Source organism: Schistocerca americana, chromosome 5 (genome assembly GCF_021461395.2).
Source record: "Schistocerca americana isolate TAMUIC-IGC-003095 chromosome 5, iqSchAmer2.1, whole genome shotgun sequence".
In the NCBI taxonomy this organism is placed as follows: Eukaryota; Metazoa; Arthropoda; class Insecta; order Orthoptera; family Acrididae; genus Schistocerca; species Schistocerca americana.
In genome coordinates, this window is record NC_060123.1 from 522,730,860 (window position 1) to 522,754,738 (window position 23,879).

Below are 23,879 nucleotides of genomic sequence, written 5' to 3' on the forward strand. Positions count from 1 at the left end.
CTGAAGCACCTGGAACCGCTCGGTCACAACGGCAGGCTAAGGCAGTTGGCACAGACTTGAAGTCGATGGTCCTAATGTATGTTCATACCCTTCGAGTTCAACAAAAATACTAAAAAAGACCTCAATGAATATCAAGACTTATATGCGGTAATTTTATTCGTAACAGGATGGCTGAAATATATGATATTTGCAATATCTTCAAAGCAACAAAATAACAGAAATGGTAAATATTTCCATAATTACAGTAAACGGACACGATGAAAAGGAGATTTCCTTAACGGATGAAGGGATAAGTCACAAATACAGCCATGATAGACATTTGCATTAAAACGTATCTGTAGATAATTCCCTGTTTAAAACAAAGTAGTGCATACGCTACCAGAGCTTACAATTCACTCTCAGTAGATTTCGGCAATTAAAATCGTTTAACCATTTCAGGAAAAGTTATTGTTGACTCAAGCATGAATGAGGTGGCTATATTCCAAATTTTAAGTGACGTCCCACAGTTTTTAAATATATAACTACCTGTATAAATTGCCGTTTCGATAAAGAAAACCCTATCAGCTTTAATCAGAGAGGTCACTATCATGTTCATAAAAATATTTCGTGAAGTGGTGTTACATTTGTGGCAGAGGATATTTTTCTATAAATTACAAAGTTTCACATTTGTGAAGGGCATCTTCGGCTGATTATTGCAATCATGCTGTATGATTATCTATCAGTGGATATTATTACTTAAGAAACTGTAAGATAAAAGTGCATCACTGACGTATGCGACGTAAATGGATTTGTTTCGTTATGGACCTGATGATGACCTGTATGATCCAAATTGTTAGCCAATGAATATGTTTTTAGTTCTTTCAAAACGTATTTTGCTTTACGGTGGTCGTATTTCCCACCTTGATCGCTTCTAGGCTTAATTTTTATTTTTATTTATTTTTCGTTCACTACAGTATTTATTGGAGCACTTATCACTCCTTTTAGCGGAAATATCAACAATGTTGCGATAGATAGATCTCAACAATCAGAGAAATATCCGACAAACTCAACCATTTGCAGATCTCTGACCTCTATGGCCTTAGTTAGTCGCCGTTGTGAACTGATTCCTTCAAACGTGGTTTCAATGTTGATATGTAAACGACTTCATAAGGCTAAAAATATAAATTTTGCGAAAACAGGCAGTCTGCTCCTTCGTTCTCAAATTAACCGCTCCCTACTTAGGGCTAGTTTGGTCTTCGCCCGGAGCTTTGAAGTCACGTATAAAGGTCAGGAATTCTTGGTAGGCCGCATCAAACTAGTCAGAAGACAGCTGAGTTAAATATAAATAAATAAAGGACAGTATCAACCTAATACGCGAGAGACTGGATTTGAATCCCTGTCCGGCACAACTTTTCCACTTTCCCTACAGATTTAAATCAATGCCCACCGGCAGCTAATGTCATTAATTTCTTTGTGTCTTAATTCATTGTGGCTGCATGATCAAAATATGGTCTCTGCTTTCGGGAATATCCGAAAAAACAGGGACTACATACACAGGGTGTTCATTTTAAATGAAGTCACTGAAATACCTCCAAACCCACACATCACATCAAAAACTATTACGTATGATTCCAATTTGTTTGTCTCGGAAGCGGACAACCAGCGATACCACATTCCACCCGATACTCCACCACGTATGTGGGTGGTGTGGGGCAACTTTGCAATCTTCAATAGAAAACCACTTTTTTTTAAATTGAAGATTACGATTCTACTGCGAAACCTACATACCTTTTGTCTGGGCATATTTTTCGTTTCACTATAGATGGTGCTGTAATCGGAGGAATAGAAGTGCGCACACAATCGTAACTAACGACATGCTGATCAATGGCGTTGAATATCCAATGGCACGTGGACCCTTGTAACACCATAGCTTAGATACTACATACCTTTTGTTGATTCATTTAGCTTTCTGTTTTGTTCAACATCCTATCGTTGACCTTCTGTAATTAATGTATGATTAATTCGATACTGTAATGAAGTGTAATCTCGGTAATATGCACAATATGAGCAAATGATGTTTTGCCTTTCTCTTATAATCTCTTTGGTTATTTTTAAAATTAATTAATTTTATTTAAATAATTTTGTGTAGAACTACCAATATATACAAATTTTCTGTTTTATTTAAAATGTTTTTAGCTGTTATGTAAACTACTGACCTTTACTTAGGGTTCTTGGCTATTTTGTATGTAAAAAGTGTTGTGGTTTCCCTCGGAAACGGAACTGTGTAGCGCGCGCAAATTGTGGTTGGCCTAGGTAGAAAAGGTGGAACTGGTGGCAGTCGGGGACGAGCTACCAAACTATCAACTACACATGTAAAAGTTGTGTATTGTGCTGGTTCGGAGACAGGCTTTTCCTGACGCTTTCCAATGTCTCGGATAGACGGATAAAGAGCTGCAACTATTCTGAAATTGGTATCTATCATCGCCACTAAGAAATGACAGAGTCCAGCAATTCTACCTGAAAATCCACCTACCAACATGCAACCGCCTCCACATTGCGGAATCTCTGTAATGGAACACTACAGTAATGTACAGTGAAGGACCAGCTCATAGGATCTTATAGTGCACTCAAATATAAGGTAATTTATAAATCAATTTATGTACCTACCTTGATTTTTTCCTTATCATAACACCTCTCAGGTTCCTCTCTGTTTCAACTAAAGTGATTACCGAGTGTCCTTTATTGAAAGCATATTAAAACTAATATGTCAATGGAGTGTGCTAAATTTAATATTGTTTGTTGAAAGGATCTTACAAATATCACAAATTTGCGTGTCACCGGAGTAAAAGTTCAGAACTGCAACTGTTGAGAGTTATGTGTTAATGCTTGTTAAGTATTTGTTTCTCTAGTGTATTGGAAGTGTTTTTAGTTTGCTCTGCTTCAGTGGTCAAGATTAAGTGCCCCCCGCATTGAAAGTAGTTCAGATGCACCAAGTTACTTAAAATTCAGAAAGTTTTAATTACTCTTGCTATTCAAGTCAAATTCTGTACAATATTGGGTTCCTCTTGTGTATTGAAAGCGCATATTAATAACGTAATAGGATCCATAGTTTATCCTTTATGTTCATGATAAATAACAATTAATAGAAAGACCACTATCTATGAAAACAGTAACTTTTTTTATTCAAAATTCAGTGAGAAGTAATCTGTTAGTGAACTCCATTTAATTTTAATTCTAAGTAGAGTTAATTCTAAGTAGAAAAGTTGTATTGAGAGACTTAATATATGCACAGTAATTAATTTTGCTTAGAACAATATCCATATTTCATGTCAGAAAGGAATATATTCGAAAAGTAATACTGAACCTATGTCCAATTTACGATCCTAAACTGCACTTTAATAGTAATATTATAGAAATCATTAAGTTTGACCAATCCTTGAAGGCAAAAGTGTATGTCATTTTCTGTCGTCCTTACGTAAATAGTCTTGTTCTCCTATGACTGTTAGCACTTTCTTTAAAGTCAGCATCTGTGACAGAGTTCATTGCACTCTCATACGATAAAGTATAGGCTGTGTCTGCCCATTAAAGTTACTCACATCAATTTTTTTGAAAAAGAATGTTACTTATTCTTATGCCTAATTAGGCTGGCGACCGTTTTCTTTATCCTTTGAACAGTGTGGATAGGTTAAATATTGTTTATTACTGATTAAATATTTACGTACCTCTGACTTTAACTTCCGATAAGCCACCTCCGTTGGGTGTATCACGGTCAACACAACTAAAATCCTTTCAGAAGGTAGCACTGCTCTGCTTCTTCATACTATAATTACTTGAATAAAAGTAATTTCATTATACGAAGTACCTCCAACTTTGAGGTTATAGTAGCGGACAGTAGTGTTATACGTGGCTTTTCCGTGACAGGACTATTTGTCCTGTTGGGGCATACTACGTAATAAACCAAATTTGGTATTTTATTACACAAGATACTTACTGCAGTGTTTAACCGAGCGAGGTGGCGCAGTGGTTAGACACTGGACTCGCATTCGGGAGTACGACGGTTCAATCCCGCGTCCGGCCATCCAGATTCAGGTTTTCCGTGATTTCCCTAAATCGCTCCAGGCAAATGCCGGGATGGTTCTTTTCAAAGGGCACGGCCGACTTCCTTCCCCATCCTCCCCTAATCCCATGAGACCGATGACCTCGCTGTTTAGTCTCCTCCCCCAAACAACCCAACCCCAAACTTACTGCAGTGTTATAACCTCACCTCCACGCTGCGAGGGTAGGACAAAGCCAGTATTCTATATCTTCTAATTGGAAATACGATTCGCAACGTTGTATTCCTCTGACCCAACGAACAAGGGACTGACTCTTCGATGCACCGTCATGGCTGTGTAGCGAATTACGACGTATCAAAACAGCCAGTACACTGCGAACGGAGTTCACGTATCTTGCAGACGTATAACAGACAGCGGTTCTAAACATTACAATACTTGCGCAGTGTTTATTCTCTGCACCCCTACGTATCATTTAGAGAACATACGGGCGAGTGGACGATGAATGTAGAAACCTCAGAATGAAATGATCGTGATTTAGGGAGAATGTAGGAGAGATGTTGAGGCTGCTATTGCCTTATCTGCTGAGCATTTCCCAGAAAAAGCTCGCTCTTGTTAGTTATTTCAAAAGGTTGTAACATCCGTATGTCTGATGACAGTGCGCAGACCGGCAAGAGGAAACGAAGTAAACGTCTTACAGGAGAAGCTAATAAAACCGCTTTGCTAGCGACAGTGCACCACAACCAACGGATAAGCGACCGGCAGTTACACCGTTCCGGTATGTCCGTAGGTCTTACATTCGGAATACTGCGTTGGCATAATTATAATCCACGCCACCTGTCACTGCATCAAGAACTTCATGGCGCCGATTTCCGTAACCGTGCAAGGTTTTGTGAAGGGGGACGTCAACAAATGCAAACGACATCCACGTTCTTTGACGACGTACTATTTTCTGATGAGTCAACATTCACAAACCGTGGTACCGTTAACCGGCGTAACATGAGTTACTGGAGTATAGACAGACCGCACTGACTACGGCAAGTTGACCATCAACATCCTTGGTCAGTTAACGCGAGGTGTGGCATCGTGGGGAATAAACTCATTGGTTTGTATCATATCGGAGGCACATTTAGTGAACCGAAATACCGAAAATCTTTGGAACAGAAACTACTGGTACTATTACAGGACGTTGTCCTGGACCTTCGACAACGTATGTGGTTTCAGTATGATGGATGCCCAGCGCATTACGCAGTTGAAGCACGGGAGGTATTGGACGGTGCTCAGATTGATTGGTGGAACGGCAGAGATGGCCCCATCTATTTGCCTGCTTGATCTCCGGAGTTGACGTCGCTGGATTTCCATCCATGTTGTTGTTGTTGTTGTGGTATTCAGTCCTGAGACTGGTTTGATGCAGCTCTCCATGCTACTCTATCCTGTGCAAGCTTCTTCATCTCCCAGTACCTACTGCAACCTACATCCTTCTGAGTCTGCTTAGTGTATTCATCTCTTGATCTCCCTCCACGATTTTTACCAGCCACGCTGCCCTCCAATACTTAACTGGTGATCCCTTGATGCCTCAGAACATGTCCAACCAGCCGATCCCTTCTTTTAGTCAAGTTGTGCCAGAAACTCCTCTTCTCCCAGGATATTTAAAGGATAAGGTGTATCAGTAAGTGCCAACAGCCTTTAAGACATGATCGACCGCATCTCGAAGCCTGTGCTGCATCCCCGCAGACATGCTTCAGACCTGTGTTCGATCATTTCGAAAGCGTATCGCTAAGTGTATTGAAGTTGGCGGTACTACGTTTGAAGACTTACTGTAATTGAAAAAGTAGAGTATCGCTCGCCTCGAGTCACGGCCACAGTACCGCGACAAGTAGTCCCCTTTTCGATATGTCGGAGGAATGCAACTTTGTGAATGGGGTTTCCATTTAGAAGCTATGAAACACTGGACTGCCCTATCCTCTCAGGGTGGAGGTTGGGTACCTTGTGCCATTAGATATTCAAGAGCCATTGAGTAGCACGACATAAATTACGACTGTGTGCCCATTTCTATTCCTCTGGTTACTGCTTCCTCCCTGGCAAAATGAAGAAAATACTTCAGACAAAAAGTAAGTGGATTTTGCCATACAAATGTAATCTAAAATAAACAATTGAGATTTCAAAGTTGCTGCCCGCCAGCCACTCACGGGGTGAGGTGGCGGGTCGAGTTTAGTATCATGTGTTGAGTTTAGTATCGTCCTCCTACGAGACAAATAAATTGGAATTACAACTTCATTTGATCCTATCTGTAGCTTTCTGGTTATTTTAATGTCTTCAGTTAAAATGAACACCCTGTATAGTTAAGGCGAGATGCACAGTACGGGTGCACACCAAGGTGCATTACACCAGTCACGAATAAGTTGAGAATTTGGGTCTGACACTAGGAGTGCTAGGTTAATCCATGCAGTTATCACCACTGAGTCTCGATGGTGCTGTGGTCAGCACAGGAGATCTAGATTCGAATCCTAGTCTCTTCAACTTTTCCCAGTGATTTAATTCAATGCTCACTGGCAGCTAATGCCTTTAATTCCATTGCGTCTTGTTTCATAGTGGCTGCAGGATCCAAATGGTGTCTGTTTTTTTTCGAACATGTCCAAAAAAACACACACCAAGCGCGTAAATAAGGGATTGCTTTGCTTCCGTACCCACTACGATGGGAAAGTTGTGCTTGCCCCAGCGTTCGTCCCTCTGATATTTAATTACTTTCATAATTCCATGTGCTGATGATATTTGAGAATCTATAAGACTAGGCAAGCATTAATAATATTATATAGTTAAATTAAGTAGTTATGTCTAGAAATTGGTTGACCAATGTGGGGACTGGTTGAGCTTAAAACTCAGTCTCAGCATCTGAATCGGCAGTCTTAGCTGTAATATGGCAGGACACCCTATGGACAAGTTGTTCTCGACTTCCTAGGGCTACCTGCACTAAACGACGACATCAGTGTATGTTGGTGATTTTTCATGCCATATCTCGTTTTGTTTGGTTATCACCGAGAAGGACAAGTACTGTAAGTTTAACAGTTAGGCATTTTAGTCGTGTTTTCTCAATCTTTGGGACCCTGAAATTTGTGTTTAGCGGCAATGTGCCAGCTTTTGTGCCCCATTAATTGAATGAAAACTTTTGTTTTACCAGCACCTCTAAGTTGTTGTAATGGTTTGTGGGACCGTAGAAGGTCGTCAGGATCTCACCACAGGTAAATTAGCCAGGGATATAACTGAAGGTCACCACTGGGATCCAGGATGCTGAGGAATCGTCTCATACTTTGACTCTTTCTCATCCACGCAGGTTCCAGCATAAGGGGAGTAAGGGAATATGCACACGTGACGTCCAGTGCCTGTTGCTGTGAGTCCAAAGAGAGCATGGCCACGACAAGGCGACCTTAAGCTACGGTGCTCAGGTAGACATGAGGAAGAGGTTTAGTGGCAGCAAGGGGCAATCGAAGGTCCGTGTTTACCGACAACGTGTGAGTGTTCTGTTGGTCCGAACATAGCTGGATGTCGGCACCTGATCTGTGGAGTTTATCGGCACCATCACTTCAGCTGAAGTTTGTCAACATCTTGACCGTTGAAGGAAGGGAGCCTGTTCGAGGAACTATTGTCAAGTCGGTCGTTGTGGCCGAGCGGTTCTAGGTGCTTCACTCCGGAACCGCGCTGCTGCTACGGTCGCAGGTTCGAATCCTGCAGCGGGAATGGATGTGTGTCATGTCCTTAGGTTATTTAGGTTTAAGCAGTTCTAAGTTCTAGGGGACTGATGACCTCAGATGTTAAGTCCCATAGTGCTCATAGCCATTTGAACTATTTTCAGCCCGTATTGTGGACAATATGTGAGACCTTTTTGTAATAGCACTATATCCTGGTTCATTCTAGGTCTAATTGATATTAGTATAGTTCCTCCGGTCCGCTGTTGTGAGCCTAAGACGCTCGTTTGTGTCTAGATACTTGGCCGTGTATGGCCGATTCCCTGTTATGTGTTTTTGTTTTGTGGGTAACGTATTTTTTATATACAATGTTGCTGACTACGCGCCACGTTACACACCAGCATGGCTGGCTTGTTCAAGAACACAAGACGCGCCTTCTCTAATATAATTCTGTGTGTTAACTGCTTGTTTTTTTGGTTTCTTTTTATTTTTTACTTACACCATGCTTGCCTAGCCTTCTTTATAGTGTCTTGCATTTTATTAAAGTAGTGTTTAAGGTACTTACTGTTACGGTTAACTGTAAACTACCTCGCTGACAATTTTTCTAGTGTCTTGTACTTCACGAAATTACTGTTTATTCGAAGCTCGCCATCCTTTAATTACTTTCGTTATTGTTGGTGGTTAGTACTTGCCCATTTGGCTTCATTTACTGTATACTGTTTAATGCTTTCAGGACTTGTCAAACTTGTTTTACGTACTGCTTTTATACTTAAGTAGAAAAGTGTTTAATCTTGATGTAAGCGTGTGTTACAGCGCAGATTACCATTATCCTACACTGTGCTGTCGACCGCTAAGCTGGGAGAGTTATGGCACTATCTGGACCTTGTGACCCTCATGCTCATTGTTATACAGCGATGCATTAAGCACACTTCACGCTATGTATGGTCCGAGAAGATCGGACAACATGGCGGATGAACACTTGAGTTTCACCTTACTCACAGACGTAACACGCAGAACCATCCGGCTGTAGCTGTTGACAAAAGAACTTCGTTTTCCTGGCGAAAAGTCCCTCCCAGAAGGCAGTGGAGAGGGAAAGCAGTCACCTTGCGGTACCGAGAGAAACGAGTAAGAAAGCCATTTCATTGGCTCACAGAAGGATGTGTAGGCTCACAAGCGAAACATAGTCTTGTGAGCGAACCAGAATCATTTCTTTCTTGGCAGCTGCTGACCGAGGACTTCATCGACGGGAAACGCAGATTGACTTCATTTACTTCTACCGGCCGCTGTGGCCGAGCGGTTCTAGGTGCATCAGTCTGGAACCGCGCGATTGCTACCGTCGCAGGTTCGAATCCTGCCTCGGGCATGGATGTGTGTGAAGTCCTTAGGTTAGTCAGGTTTAAGTAGTCCTAAGTTCTAGGGGACTGCTGTTAAGTCCCATAGTGCTCAGAGCCATCTGAACCATTTTTTAGAAGGACTTCTTCCCCACCAACGTCTGTCAATAGCAGATCGTAGCATATCCATTCTCCTGAATGACTTTCTAAAGTTTGGTGAAGTGATGAGAGATTAGGCCAACTGGTGCAAGACGTGCAGACCTTTTTTTGTCAGCAGTCTTCTGACTTGTTTCATGCGGCCCGCCACGAATTCCTCTACTGGACTAACCTCTTCATCTCAGAGTAGCACCAGCAACCTACGTCCTCTATACGTTGCTGGATGTACTCCAGTCTCTGTCTTCCTCTACAGTTTTTGCGTCTAGTATCATGGAAGTCATACCCTCATTAACTGATGGCTTATCATCCTGTTCCTTCTCCTTATCAATATTTCCCACATATTTCTTTCCTCCCCGATTCTTCGGAGAACCTCATACCTTACCTTATCAGTCCACCAAATTTTCAAATTTTGTCTGTAGCACCACATCTCAATCGCTTCGATTCTCTTCTGTTCTGGTTTTTCCACAGTCCATGTTTCACCACCACACAAAGCTGTACTCCAGACGTATTTATCAGAATTTTCTTCCTTAAATTAAGGCCGAAATCTGATATTAGTAGACTTCTCTTGGCCAGATATTCCTTTTTGGCCATAGCTAGTCTGCTTCTGATATTCTCCTTGCTCCCTCCGTCATTGGTTATTTTATTGCCTAGATAGCAGAATTCCTGAACTTCATCTACCATCTACCATCAATACTGATGATCAGTTTCTCGCTGTTCTCTCATTTCTACTACCTCTCATTACCTTCGTCATTCTGCGATTTACTCTCAATACATACTATCTAGTCATTAGACTGTTCTTTCCGTTCAGCAGATCATGAAATTCTAATTTCCTTTTACTCAGGACAGCAATGTCATCAGCGAATCGTATCATTGATATCCTTTCACCTCGAATTTTATTTCCACTCCAGAACCTTTCTTTTTTTCCATCATTGCTTCCTCGATGTACAGATTGAACAGTAGAGGCGAACGGCTACAGCTTTGCCTTAAACCCTTTTTAATACAAGCACTTCGTCCTTCGTCGTGCACTCTTATTAATCCCTCTCGGCTGTTGTCATCTTACGTATGACCCATCTCTCCCTATAGCTTACCCCCATTTCTTTCAGAATTTCGGTCATCTTGCGCCATTTTACATTGTCGATCGCTTTCTCCAGGTCGACAAATCCTATGAACGTGTCTATAGTCTTGCTTCCATTATTAACTACGTCAGAATTGGCTCTCTCATGCCTTTACCTTTCCTGAAGCCAAACTGATCATCATCTACCATATCCTCAATTTTCTTTTCTATTCTTCTGTATATTATTCTTGTCAGCAACTTCGATGCATGAGCTCTTCAGCTGACTGTGCGATAATTCTCGCACTTAGCAGCTCTTGCAGTCTTGGGAATTGTGTGGATGATATTTTTCCTAAGTCAGATGGTATGTCGCCATACTCAAATATTCTACACATCAACGAAAATAGTCCTTTTGTGTCAGTTACCCCAATGATTTTGGAAATGCTCATGGAACGTTATCTATCCCTTCTGCCTTATTTGATCCTAAGTCCTCCAAATCTCTTTAAATTCTGATTCTAATACTAGACCCATCATCTCTTATAAATCGACTGCTATTTCTTCTTCTATCACATCAAACAAATCTTCCCCTTCATGGAGGCTTTCAATGTATTCTTTCCACCTATCCGCTCTCTCCTCTGCATTTGACAGTGGAATTATCGTTGCAGTCTTAATCTTACCACCCTTGCTGTTAATGTCACGGAGGGTTGATTTGACTTTCCTGTATGCTGAGTCTGTCCTTCCGACAATCATTTCCTTTCGATGTCTTCACATTTCTTTCTGAAACCATTCCGTCTTAGCTTCCCTGCACCTCCTATTTATTTCATTACTCAGCGACTTGTCTTAGTGTATTCCTGAGAGTCCCGGAACATTTTTGTACATCCTCCTTTCATCAGTCAACTGTAATATTTCTTGTGTTACCCTTCGTTTTTTAGCAGCTACCTTCTTTGTACCTACGTTTCCCTTCCCAACTTCTGTGATTGCCCCTTTTAGAGTTGTCCATTCCTCTTCAACTGTAGTGCCTACTGATCTATTCCTTATTGCTGTATCTGCAGCATTAAATAACTTAAAGCTTATCTCGTCATTCCTTAGTACTTCCGTATTCCACTTCTTGGCGTATTGATTCTACCGGAGTAATGTCTTAAATTTCAGCCTACTCTTCATCACTACTATATTGTGATCTGAGTCTATAACTGCTCGTGGGTACATCTTACAATCCAGTATCTGATTTCGGATTCTCTGTCTGACCATGATGTAATCTAACTGAAATCTTTCCGTATCACCCGGCCTTTTTCAAGTATACCTCCTCCTCTTGTGACTCTTGAACAGGGTATTCGCTATTACCTACTGAAACTTGTTACAGAACTCAATTAGCCTTTCTCCTCTCTCATTCCTTGTCCCAAGCACATATTCTCCTATAACCTTTTCTTCTACTCCTTCCCCTACAACTGCATTCCAGTCCCCCATGACTATTACGTTTTCATACCCCTTTACATACTGTATTACCCTTTCAGTATCCTCATACACTTTCTCTGTCGCTTCATCTTCAGCTTGCGACGTCGGCATGTGTACCTGAACTATCGTTTGTGTTGGTTTGTTGTCGATTCTGATAAGAACGACACTGTCACTGAACTGTTCACAGAAACACCTACCTATTCATAACGAACCCTATACATTTTAAAGCATTTTCTGCTGCTGTTGGTATTATCCTGTACTGATCTGTCTTTTTACACTTCCCTTCACTGATCCCTACTATATCTAGTTTGAGCCTTTTTATTTCCTTTTTCAGATTTTCTAGTTTCCTTACCACGTTCAAGCTTCTAACATTCAACGCCCCCACTCCTAGAGCTTTATCCTTCCATTGACTATTCAGTCTTTTCCTCATGGTAACCGCCCCCTAGGCAGTCCCCTCCCGGAGATCCTAATTTGGACTATTCCGGAATCTTTTGCCAATGGAGAGAACATCGTGGCACTTCTTCTATTACAGGCCACATTACCTGTGGATACACGGAACGTGTCTTTAATGCAGTGGTTTCCATTGCCTTCCGCATCCTCATGCCGCTGATCATTGCAGTTTCCCTCCCCTAAAACAAGAGAGTGCCCTGAATATCTGGCCGCTCCTCCTCCCTCTTTAACAAGGCCGTTGGCAGAATGAGTGTGACTTCTTATGTCGGTAGTCTTCAGCCGCCAATGCTGATTATTACTCAAAATTTAAGCGGCGGCGGAATTCGAACCCGGGATCGAAGACGCTACCCCCTTACGGACTACTGTAGAAAAAATGACAGGAGCTAATAACTCTTGCAAACCTTGTAATATCACGGATGGTTCACAATTAATCCTTGGACAAACGCCCCCTAAGACTCGGTGCTGTTTTGGGATCCAAAATCTCTTACGCTCCACCACCATTACCCGCTGCGTCTTCGTAGTGCGCGCACTCCCATAATATGTTCTCATGAGTTCCCACGGTGACGCAAACGCCACTATCATTCATCTTTGTTCTATTGCGGATAACCTTAGCACCCCACCTCCGAGATTCAGGGAGATGCGCTGCCCAGTATCGAATCTGCCAAGAGTATTAAAGACGAATGCCAGTGCGTCAGTCACGTGGAACTGGTTATCAGCTAGTTTCTCACATGCGAATAGGTGAGTGGGTAGCTTTTACTCACGAACCGACTCAGCTACAGCGTTCATAAAGATTTAGAAAACTTTCTCATACTTACACATTGGCTGTCAACAGTCGCAGACTGTTGAAGTACTCAAATCCCGTCCCAGGAGACAATCCCTTTTGATAGGAGGGGTATGTGGCCACCGTCTACTACTAACATTGCCAAAGCAAAAAATTAACAAACCGACACCACGGAAGTCCAGGATAAGGGAAAAGACAAGCCAATGGCACTCAATTATGTCATGGATACACTGGACATCGGGTATCTGATTTAATTTTGAATACTATTCTGCTCGGCAGCTGCGTCTTAACCTATACAGCTGCAGATTAACAAAGAGCTAAAATACAAATCCACAATGCATTTAAACTGAGTTGGAAAAAGCCATGGGATAGCGTTATCCACATATACAGATGGCGGTAGTATCGCGTACACAAGGTATAAAAGGGCAGTGCGTTGGTAGAGCTGACATTTGTATTTAGGTTATTCATGTGGAAAGGATTCAATAGCCACAAGAGTGGATTTAGCAGACTTTGAAAGCAGAATGGTAGTTGAAGTTAGACGCATGTGATGTTCCATTTCGGAAATCGTACGGGAATTTTGTATTCCGCTATCCACAGTTTCAAGGATGTGCCGAGAATACCAGATTTCAGGCATTACCTCTCACCACTAACAAAGCAGTGACTGATTTCCGTCACATAACGAGCGACACCAGCGTCATTTGTGTGGAGTTGTCAGTGCTAAAGAGATATGCAGCAATGCAGGAAATAACGGCAGAAATCAATGTGGGACCTATGACGAACGTATCCGTTAGGATGGTGTGGCAAAATTTGGCGATAATATGATACAGCAGCAGACGACCGACGTGAGAGGCTTTGCTAACACCACGGTATCGTCTGCAGCAGCAATCCTGGGCTGGCAACCATGTCGGGTGGACCCTAGACGATTGAAGAACTGTAGTCTGGTAGGACAAGTCGCTATTTCAGTTGGTGAGAGCAGATGGTAGGGTTCGAGTGTGGCACAGATACCATGAAGCCATGGAACCAGGTAGTTAATAAGGCACTGTGCAAGCTGTTGTGGGCTGTGTTTACATGGAATGGACTAGATACCTTGGTCCAACCGAATAGAATATTGAGTGGAAATGGTTCTATTCGTGTACTTGGAGACCGTTTGTAACCGTCCATGAACTTCATGTACCCAAACAACGGTGGAATTTTTATGGATGACAATGCGCCATGTCATCGGGCCACAATTGTTTTCGACTGCTTTGAAGAACATTCTGGCCAATTCGAGAGTCCCACATGAATCACATCGTAAATTTATAGGACGCAATCGGTAGGTCAGTCCGTGCCCAAAATCACAAAATCCTGTACTGGTAACAGTTTCGCAATTACGGACTGGTACAGAAGCAGCATGGCTCTAAATTTCCGCAGGGGAGTTCCAAGGATTTGTTGAGTCCATGTGACTTCGAGTTGCTGTTCTACGCCGGGCTGTAGGAGGTCCGACATAATCCTAATAGGTACGTCATGACTTTTGTCATCTCAGTGTAATTTGTATTTAGGCGTAAACAAAGAAAGTAATTACTGTACGATAATCCGCAGGAGTTGAAAAGTCAGCTGATTGTGAGTACAGTGAAAAATACGATTGAATAAACGTAACATTTCCTCTAAATAAACATATAATTAAAATATATTCATTAGAGAGGGTGCATAAAATTCAAAGCCATTAATATGCTGTACCCCGATGGACGATGTTAACGATAAGCAGCTGAATACTCTCGTAAATCGAATGTATAGTTTTGCGCTTACTGCCACGTGCATAATAGACCTAAAGGCTCTCGCACATATATGCCACAATGGATAGCATATAAAAGATTAAACACAAATCGTGAGTTCCAAATTATATAATGATACGCATTGGAAGCATCACATCAATTTCATAAAAGGTGTTTATACTGTTACCATGACGTGGTTTATAAATTCCATTCTATACCAGAACGGGATAACACAAACTCATAATGCAAGACAAAAATTTGAAGATACTTTGTCAAACACTCTGAAATAGTATTGTGAAGAATAGTTGCCTTCAAGCTTAACGATATCACCAAGTCCTGTGAGACGTGTACTGAACAAGAGGAAAGTTGAATTTGGGCAATTTTCTCGTCTAGTTCCACTTAAACGTAACACACATTTCTCAGATAGTGTTGCGACGGATTTAACGGTTCGTCTACCACGACTGCAGTGAGATTTTATTACAAAAATTATAAGTTTCTGAAGAAAATTGTAAAATTAAATTGCGCCAATGAAAGTTTAATATCTCGTTAGCAAGCCGGATACATTTATACTTCGTGGATGACCTAGGTGAAAGGTAATGGAAAGAACTTACCGAAGCTCGGGGTGCATGCTGCTTACCCCACTCCACACCGGGTGCGCCGGCTTCGTCCAGCGGCTCACAGAAGATGGCCTGATGCATACGGAATCGAACTGATAGTGGGACCGCGCCTTGTCGTTATCACAGAATCGTCCTAATTTACGGTATATGCAGCGCTTGCCTAGGAATGAAAGTTAGAAGTGGGAGCTAAGATCAAGTGTTTAGGAAAAAGCAGCATTTTTTTGCTTGGGCCGGGTGCGCCACGAGCTGTTTGTGTTTAACTTAGTTTGTAGGCAGCGACTGTTGCAATGGAAAGATTACAGAATGGTGTTTCGAGGCTCGTGGCGTCGAGTGTTTATGTGGGAATCTTTCTCAATTCCAGTTGTTAATTCACACTACAAATAAGCGAAGTAATTCTCAATTTATTGTGCTTGTTGATATTTGCCTAAAAGGCATGAAAAAGAAGACAAAGAACAATTTTGGGTTTCAAACAACTTTTCAAGGAAAATGGTTCAAATGGTTCTGAGGCCTATGGGACTTAACTTCTAAGGTCATCAGTCCCCTAGAACTTAGAACTACTTAAACCTAAATAACCTAAGGACATCACACACATCCATGGCCGCGGCAGGATTCGAACCTGCGACAGCAGCGGTCGCGCGGTTCCAGACTGTAGCGCCTAGAACCGGTCGGTCACCCCGGCCGGCCTTTGCAAGGAAGAATCTTACTTACAGCGTCAACGAAAACTTTACTTCCCAAGAACGGATTGCATTTGAAGCGTCTAGGACTTCGTATTCCGTTAGTTAAACTTTGATCCTGCGGTAAGCCTCAGCAGCTCCAGCTAGCAATAGGTGCAGATGCCGAGAAAATTACTGTTTCTAGGGTTTCTACTATGGATATCACCCCAGTATGTGTAAACCATCACTCGTAAAATAATAATAGTATCCAAATTTACATTCGAAGTTCTCGTGTACACCTTGCAATCCCTTCCTAGAAATCCCAAATTTTCTTTTACTTTGTAGGACGGTCACAAGTAGGTAGACTGGATATTTATTTGCCGATAGTTTCAGGGGATGAGTGAAATTTTCATGTTACAAGAGCGAAGCAGTCACGTATGACATCTGTGGAATAGTCGACTTACGGCAATGACAGCAGTATCTCTGAACTTGTGTATCAAAGGCTCAGCTGAAGAGCGGCGAGTAGCCGAGTGTTGGACATGGAGTAAGCTGGCTGAACTTTTAGCATAGTGCATACTGGAGGAGGATGTTGCTCAAGAAAACTGTTAGGAATTATTAATCTGATGGAGGGACTTACAGACTCAGCATTCATAGAACAGAGAGAATGGATTTGGATTACATAGTTTTAAGGTAATAATTTTTGCTGGTATGTACTGATAATGTTAGCGATTTTTGTCACTGAACAATCCACCTCCTCACCTCAGTATAGGTCACTGCAGTTTAATTCATTTAAATTTGCTGAATCGTGAAGGGATTGCCTTGTAACAGTTTTGTAAAGAAATTAAATTTTTTGTTTTTCTGTGAATTTTATGTTCTTGTGAAATACGATTTTAAAATACTGCGTTGTCATTATAAGGAACTGATTATTATTATTTATTTATTTTTGGTATGAGAGAAGCGTATCAGTCTTTCTCCTGGTTTTAGTTCTCTTTAGTATATTTTAGCTGGATCAATTCCTTCATGCTGCGCTGTTGCTGCTGAATATGCTGTAATTCTTTTGGTAATATTCTTTTGATATTTTGTTGGCTCTTCCGTTTCTCATCTCATGCTTCCATTGCGCATATTCTAAGCATTTTCTTTTAATTCATTGTTTCAATGGACCAGTTAACAGTGTGTGTTTCATAGTATTACTACATAATTTCAGTGTTTCAATTCTGTTTGTCCAGCGCAAGAGTTTGATTTTGATAGTAGGTTTTGAGTAATAGTTTTGCTTTAATTTCCTGCATAGTGAATGCGAGTTAGTTTTGTCTTTATTTAAATGTGTGCACTGAGACACCCTGTTCGCAATAGTTTTACCTTTTTATAACAAAGGACAGTGCATTCGGTTCTGAGTAAAAGAGGGCAAACTTTTTAATTCCCACGAACGAACGAGAAAGGACAATAACTTTCAGTCTTTCCATTTCATGTGTTTTATGAAAATATTAATAAATACAGAATAGCAAGTATTATATCGGTTTATTTCCAGTGTAAGTTTCGTGAAAGTAGAAAATAAAGACAGGAAAATGTTTCCACGTAGATACACTGCCTCACAACTCTCGGATTGCCTTCATGTATTCTTTCAGCTATATTTACAGTTGTCTATAAACTGCACTAACAAAATAGCTCATGCCTCGCACGACGACTGTCAAGAACACTGCCATTTTGTAAACGATTGGCCATCCGAAAATCCCTTCTTTATCACTTTCACTTCTGGCCTTGCCTTGCATATTCCATAAATTTTGACGAATGACGAGTAGGCACAATCTCGTTATGGGGTGCAAACCCTGTGGTCTCCTATCATGTTACTAGCGGTAACAAAGACGCCTTCCCGCCAAACTGGTGCGAAGTGATGCTCCAGTTCTCCAAAGGGAACCCTTACTTCACAAAAGCAGCTCAGTGAAAGAAAGAGTAGTAAGGAGAAAAAGAGACCGTGAGATGAATGTAATGCCCAGCAGAAACACGGATCGTAGCTATATAATTCGTCTGCTACAGGTTGGAAGCCGTTAATTTCTTAAGTCTGTGCTACAATGAAATGACAGGAACCTAAAAGCTATCTTTCAATACTGCTGGTGAAAATATGTGTGTTTACCAAGTAAGAGCAATTAATGGTAGTCACCATCAAAGCAGGACCTATCTGAGTACGCTCAAGTCTCCTGTCACTTCTTCCTTCGCTCACAACACTTTTACATGTAGTTTTCCATCAGGTTACTTTCCATCTAACTTCCAGTGGACAACACAGACTTGTCCACCGCTAATAAAACTTGTTACAGCATAGTCACAGTGCGACGTGAAACGTCAACTATTTGCCAATAAGCCATGACAACTCGAACTTTAACCACACTAACAGTCTCTGTCTATTGTTATATCAATTTCTTGCGTTTTTCACATATGAATGTACAAGTTAACACGTTCTGTGTACGTTAAACAATTACGCTGACAAAACACATCTTGATTTAACTGTTTGTGTTAACTGTCACTAGTTTCTAGTTGAAAGTTAAAGTGCTATTTCTTAATACTCTGACTACTGATTTATTTCACAACTTCTTCGTATCACTTATAAATTGCATCTAATACCGTAGCTCACCAGTCGCTATGTACCAACGTTATTTTATCTTTGACAGGAAGCTTTATGTGTCAGCAGAACGACTTATTACGCACTCAGTATTTCATATGGTCCGTGGAACGTTACATAAGGAAGATAAATAAAGTTTTAAAGTTCAATGCTCTGGTTCTAACGACATTATTTGTTTGTTGCTTTCATATAATGTGTTGCTGCGAACCGAAACGTCAAAATTATTTCAAGCAAAGAAACTTGCAGCAGAAAACGAGAACTGTATCCGCATCATAGGCGTCCATTTGACTTACTAAAACTGAAAATTACTGCGTAAAAGTATTCCTCCAGTTCCGTTCCCATATAGACGTAAAAATTACAATTCGAGAATGTGTAATGCACACACAGATTATTTATACCTAAGGCAAAGTTTCAGAAATTTTTGCCTTGCTTAAAAAGCAACAAAGCTTTCTCAGTATATTAAGAAATAGCCTTAGAAGACAATAAAAAATTGTCGTGAGTGAAAATAATACACAAACAAAATGCATTTATCAAAATTCGAAAGTTATTTTATCTTATTGACGGAATTCTGAGAAGCTCATATGTAGTAATTAGGAGATAATCAGTCAGCAGAACATTCCATCTAAGGTGTAACATTTTAAATGAAAGTATGAAGCACCGTGTCAAAACAATGTGAATAAAAGGAAATCAGTGAAACTTTTAAAATGCTTCTAGTTTCACATGATAGTTACATGAAAGGTATCGAGCCAGAGACGGCCTTACAACAGTAAACACATTGTGTTATTACATATTTAATCACAGCTGCCAGCTTTGTTCAGTGTTTGTCGATAATTATGCGAATACAGCGTTGTTTGCTTTCCAATTCGCAGCGTCGTGGTTGAAAGATATACAAAGTCCGAGCAGGTGTTTACACAGACAAATTCTCTATCCCTCTCAAAGGTCACATAAATGGAATTCTGATATTACGAATTGCTGAAATTTACACCGAGTACGATAGGGGATGAAAAAATTTCAAAAGTATTGTTTAAGTACGATGTACTCATTTTTCATCTCTGCAAAACGTGGTCGAATAGACGAGCTCGTTAAAGCGCTCGCTTCCGGAAATCTTTGAGACGCGCCGGCTCCAGATCGGATCCACCCGGAGAATCTACGACGAGGGCCTGTGAGTTGACCAGTATGGATGTAGTTATTAGGCGATTTCCCACATCCCGCTTGGTGAATACCGGGCAGCTACTCGCTTCTCACCTAGGTTACATGCTTCACAAATATTTAGGAAACATTCTCAGATTAGCACTTGAGATAACGCGAGGTTCAGACAGATGAGGTGCACAAATTCTGTCCCAGGAGAAAGTCGTGGCATCGGGAATACCGTCCAGCCCCCGCTACCATAAACATTTCCCAAACCGAAGTAACAGGGCGAGCCCACGGAGACTCCTGGTAAGGCCCAGAAGATGATATCTTACTTACTGCAGATGAAGACAGTTTGGTGTTCAGCATATCGTGACTTTTTTGAGTAACCCTGCGAAATGATGTTTTTCAAAATGACACCAATAAATGGAGAACATTTCTGAGAATGCTTAAACCTATTGCTTTCAGAATGACAAACGGTAACAATGAATTCCAATAAAGCGGATCCTCCACGAAACGTGAAGTTCGCAGTGGTAGTCGGACTGCTTCATTGGTCAACGTTACCTTTGTGTGACAACCACCCTCCCCCACCCCTTTCCACCCATAGTAAACGCTTATTTTGAGTACATTGTCAACATTTGCAAGGAGAATGAGGCAAAGTAGAAAATGGTCGTTTTGTCGCAGCACCTTCATGTGGCGGGAGTGAAAGCCAAATAGCAAATAATTATTGTATACTTTTGCAACGCTCCTGCTTACAGATAGCGCCGTTATATGCAGACGCGATAGCAGAGAATGAATTTCTGTAAGACACTGAATTAGTTTAGCTGGTGGCTGATAGCGGGTTTCCGACAGGTGTGATAGAGGAAGTCAAATTTTGCAGACAGCACGTCAGATGACCTGCACTGAAGGCACGATAAAATTGAGGTGCAGAGTGAGTAAGTGCACCCATAGACATCTTCAATCCACCAGCTGAAGGGAATGCAGAAAATTTGGTATTGCTTGCGCCGACATAGGTACACAAACGGTCAAGCCTGTAATACATCAGTTCACAGGTTTCAACTAACTCAGCCCTCGGGTTGCCTACTAATGTATCGGAGAGATCTGTCAATGTTTGTTTTACCTTTAATCTCTCTATGCATAAAAAGAACTTCAAGCAGTTTCAACAAACATGATTAAATATTCGGAAAACTAAAAGCGTTCGTAAAAACGTATCCCAGCACCAAAAGAGGTGAGGTTGGGTGGAAGATCTAAACTACAACGTCTTAAGTAATTTCATTCATAAATGGCACTCTTTCAACTTAACGTATCCAGAGACATTGTAGATAAGGTATCCCTAGAGCCTCTAGATGAGGTAGGGATGCAAAAATTATCGCAAAGGTTCGTAGATAGATGACAAGCTATTCTTCCCGTATACGCTAGCCTATTTAGTAACGCTACCGATAATATTTCATTCTGAAGGGTTCAGCGTCGGGGAAGAGGCGGTGGCTCGAAAAGAACAAAGTGCGGCAAAATTAGTACTTAGTAAACTGTTCTGAAGGTGTTATACTCCTGCTCCTCCGCCCTCTTAGACAAGGCCGTTGGCAGAATGGGGGTGACTTCTTATGCCGGAAGTCTTCGCCTATCAGTGCCGATTGTTAATCAAAAGCCGATTATCAATATAAACTTCAGCAGTTGCGAGTTTCGAACCCAGAACCGAGGATGTTTTTATTACTAGGCAAAGATGATAACCCCAGTGTTCTAATAGAACACTTAAATAAGTAGGTGACGGGAACAGTGACAAATAAATACTTGACTATGAGGAGAATACGACCCCTACTTTACAATCTTTTTCCTAATGTGAGCATTCGTTTCGAAAATTGATTCAGTTTTACACATTACACTCAGGTGCAGCAATAATGCTATCTAAACTTACTTCACTCTGCATAATGTCACTGATTACAGTACAAATAAGTTTATCACTCCTAAGACAAATCGTTTACAGCTGAAAGCGATGTGGAAAGCTTGTTGTCACGGGTTTTTGTGGAATAGTGATAAACAATGAAAGATCACAGGTAGAAGTGTTTAATTAGCAAATTGGTCATGGAAATAACAGTCTTTTTTCAACTCTACTTGAAAGGGAAAGTGATATTCCAGTGAAGAAGTATATAGGGAGGCAACATGCGCCAATATTTTTGCAGTGACAAGAATGCTTCAAGTGAGACAAATTGACTGGGCACACGTCTCCAGTGGATCGTGGAGTGCGGAAACAAACGCTTCCAGTTGATCAATAGACTGCCTCTGGCTAAAGCAGTCAGCGGTGAATAACGCCCCGCCCAGGAAAGAGTTATCTCTGGCTCATTGAATCTCCTGATAGGAGGAGGTACTGTGTCACTGAACGGAAAAGAACGGGCCTGGAGACAGGGTGGGGGGGGGGGGGCGGGGGGGGGACCGGGGGGGGGGGTTAATGGGGAGAGGAGGGGTAGCAAAAGCTACATGAAATGCACTAAGAGAATGAAATCAAGCTTTTTAGATGGAAAAATGAATAGAATTCCTACTTCCATAAAACGTTTGCGAGTGTGTTGCCGTGTCGTCTAATCGTTTATAAATCTGACTTTTCAGCACAGTTGCGAGAGGCATTCAGCAGAGGATACATCACTTAAGATACGCTACGTAACGTTAAACTAAATTCGAGAACGTGTGTTGAAAGAATTGCCAATGATCAGGTGTTTCTCATATTCCATAATGACAAGTGTATACTACAAGTTTAGGACTCTGGGTACTTTCACATAGGTATGAGCTTTCGAATGGCTTTCTTACAATACTTCGGTAACATCATTGTTGCCTTCATCACCCACAAGTGAAGGGATGTTCAATTTTCCATCCAAAAAACTGTAGTATCTATCTGTACTATATCACTGCTTCACCAGAATTTGAAATATTAGAGTGCATTAATTTTTCTACTACCTGTACTTAGATTTCGTTCCACATTTGATCGATAACTCTTGTCCTTAACTTTAACCGTCTCAGAAAAGTAAGATTTAGACACCAAACTTCCGAACTCTTACCACGCGTTACGAGTCTTTATTTGATCGAGTGTTCCCAGAGTTTTTTTTTACTGCTTTAATTTTCACCAAGAGAAATAAATGCGTTACGTGACTGACAAATTTCGTCATATGTACGTTTACAACGGTAATATTTTTACTACCCTGTAAAATTCGTGAAACTCTACTTCTCTGAAATAATTTAATTTAATAGTTTATCTCCTTCCGAACTGAGTAATATTTGACACGGTATAGGTCAGAGATAAATCCTACTCTCCGTTTATGTGAAACGTAAGCCGTACAGGTACCTAATGTTAGGCATATGCAAGGGATTTAATAACTAACGAACTAACGAGGGTGTAAATTTTAATACAGATAGTTAATTCTAGCGAGACTCCAAGAGAGCAGTAATACTTACTTAAGCTAAAACATCCATTGCTTCATAATAAACCAGGTTTTGTGACCATTCGAACCATAAAGAAGCTCAACATTTCGACATCAGAGGACATTAAGATAGCAAAACTGGAACTACAATACACCAAAAATATTAACATTCAGAATGAATATTGTTACTGCAACGAATTGCCAGCGTTTTCATTACTCAGTTTTTCTCACATCCCAGTTATATCGAAGGTTGATATTTTTTTTCACTGATTGCTGTTACTGGTTCCCAGAATATATATTTCTCTTTTTACGTGCGTAATTCGATAATTAGTATCCTTGCTTTTTTTGAGTCATCAGTCTTCTGACTGGTTTGATGCGGCCCTCCACGATTTCTTCTCTTGTACCAACCTCTTCATCTCACAGCAGCACTTGCAACATACTTCCTGTTATCCATGTCACACGCTTCATATTTACGTCTACGTGCACACACTGCGAAACACTTTACCAATTCTGTGACAACGTAGTCTAGTAGCACATTCATTTAGCCAATAGTGTGTCTCAGTCTTGAAAGTGAGCATGATGTACGATTGTCAGGTTTTCCCAAAATGTTGAATGTCTCCATTGGTCAAAGAAGGTACAGCAGTCAGCAGCAATACTTGTTTAATGTATCAGACGTAGACGTTGGTCAGTGAGTGACCTTCTCAGTGTTAGAGATAACACCGGAACCACTTAGAAAACAGTCACATACAAGTTAACACAAAAGTACAATTCTATAAATTT